Source organism: Anas acuta, chromosome 1 (genome assembly GCF_963932015.1).
Source record: "Anas acuta chromosome 1, bAnaAcu1.1, whole genome shotgun sequence".
Taxonomy (NCBI): Eukaryota; Metazoa; Chordata; class Aves; order Anseriformes; family Anatidae; genus Anas; species Anas acuta.
In genome coordinates this window covers 30357150-30359783 of record NC_088979.1, presented here as the reverse complement: position 1 = coordinate 30359783, position 2634 = coordinate 30357150, and positions in this window count along the sequence as shown.

Here is a 2634-nt window from a genome sequence, read left to right as displayed (position 1 = left end):
GAACATGACAAACAGCTTCTTAAAAGGTCTGAAGCGAGCCCCCATCCACCCACCAGCTGGAAGGTTTTCTGCCTAATTCGGGGTGGGAGCCGGGCAGCGGTGGGCTCGGGGCGCTGGATGAGCTCGTGCTCATCCTCCGAGGGTGAGATGGGGAAGGCTGTGGACAGCAGACACCTCCTGGCACCTGGGATGCCCATGGACACGCACGCATCCTCTTGTCCCATCAGGGTGTGCAGGATGCCTTCAGGTACAGGGCACACAGCCGTCCCCAAAAACAGCATGCAGTAAATTAATTAAGTTAATGTATCACCAGATATTAGTCTCCCAAAGCGGTCACGATACTTGGGTGTGAGCCCTTTTATTTTTTCTGAAGCCATAACGATGCCGTTCTTCTTTTCATTCCCAATAATTATCTTTGCACGGCTTTGCACAAATTCCTCTTTCTCTTAGGGGGATGAAAGATGAAAATGCCCGGACAAGCCTCAGCCCATTGGCAATGCCTGAGACCTCCCCGTTAATTGCTATCGCTCTGTTCTCACTCCAAAGAGAAATGTCAGGAATTGAAGGCTTAGCAGCTTTTTATCCCCTCTAAAAATAAAGCCTCGGTGAATTGGAAAAATAATAATAATTTGCAACCCCCTAATATATTACTGGAAGTTAATTGTAATTATTTTTCTTCGCACTTGCCTCGGCCTTCCTGTAGGTTTTTAAACGTTTATTTACATAACCGATTAGTTCAAGTCACATCGCTACCAAAACCAGTAGATCCGGGGCTGCAAACGTGATTCTGCTGAATTGCTAAACTGCAGCAAAAACCAACAAAGTCAGAAACATCTGGGCTGTGCTCCAAGACGCTGGATTTATGTGATCACATTCTGCATCTTGGTTCAGTTTGACAGAGTATTTTCCTACTTTCCGCATTAAAATAGCTTCAAAGGTCTCTGCAGGAGTTTCTTGTTGGAGGCATTTGAGATGGCAGATGATAATTAGACATTTCTATAGCGCAGAAATTATTCTCTTTGCATTTCCCCAGTTTGCAGGCAAAGCTGCGGTCAGCAACTGTCTGACTCATCCTCTCATCTTCCTACTTTTAAAACCCCACAGTTCTCCTATTTATTGGCAATTAAAAAAAAAAAAAAAAAAAAAAAAAGAGTTTTACTACCTCAAAAAAAAATAATAATCCTGTTTTATTGTCCTGGCTTCCAGCTTTCCGCAGCCAAATTGCTGTCACCTCCATTGGCATTAGTGTCCGAGGAGGCGCTGCAGAAACCCCTAGGATTCATCCCTGTGATGGTGCACCCTTTTTAAGGACAGAGGCATCTGGGCAGTCCGGCTCTCATCCATCAGCAGACCCAGCAGGATGCAGCTGGTACTCCCCGAAATGCCCTGGGAGAAGCTGTGGGATGGGCCCCTTCAGCTGGCCCTGCTCCAGAGGCAAGGCCAAGGGCCAGAGGGATTAGGAGGCTGCCAAAGGAGCAGTTTGCTTTGACAGTTTTCTCACATTTCATCCTAAAATCCCAAGAAGTGGTTGTGGCAACGCATCCTCCTGAGCCGGTTTGGATGTGCCCAGCATTACAGGATGCTCAACGGGCACCACCAGCTTCTGGCCCTACCTGAAGCTAAACAATATGAACAGGCTTTGGTGTTTCCACCCAAACTGCTGCACTGGAAGGATGTCTTCAGATGGAGGCCTCTGCTGCCAGATCTTTGGATGGAGAAATAGCCCTGTAACGCCAGATCACAAAGCTGCTGCTTCTTGCCAAAAGACTGCAACAGCATCACAGCATCTTCTTTTTTTTTTTTGCTTTAGAGATAAAGTGAGCTGGGGACGTAGCACTGCAACATTTGGCAGGTGGATGAGGACCTGCAGCTGGAGCCCAGCTCTTCTGGAGTCTTCAGCCAGGCTGGAAATAGGTTTCAAACTACTTCTGTACCATCAAGAAAAGGGGCAGTCTTGTACTGTATTTTCCCCTGTATGAAGTCCCCCTGCCTGCAACAGGGTTTCCAGGGAGAAAAATTGATGTCTTAAAACAAATTCCTAGATCAAGACCTAAATTTGAGGGTGCTTTATGGAAACTGGTTTCACTGGTTTCATTCACCAAATCTATTTTTTGGATGCTGCGCATTTTCTTTAACCTTTTGATGAGGAACTTACCCTAAGTATTTTGTCTCAGGAAGCCGTTCCACCCCAAAGCAGTAGTTCAGCCGCGGAGTTCAAAGGCACGAGAAGAAAAGGTTACCAGTGAGAAGTTCCATTAGGAAGTAGATTTAATCTTCCGATGTGTATGTTCATCAGTGCTTAATGTATTTAGCGCAGTGCCTAGGGCAACCCACTGCGTTAGCTGGGGATAGAGCTCCAGCCTTGTGCTTTTTGCTTTCTGTAGGTGCAACACCCATCAGTAGGAGCTGGGGCTGCCCTGTCCTGCTGTCCCCTCCACACATTCAAATAGAAAAGGGAAGAAGAGGGGAGACTTAGGGAAGAAGTTAAAAAAAAATCCCTCTACATTTTTTTTAATTTTATTTCAATAGGGGAAACTAGAAACTTATGGAGGCTGGTATAAGAAGCAGAGCAAGACAGAAATGCAGCAGTTTTGTATTAACATCTTTTCTTTATTAAGCTTTTTGTTGCTTGAA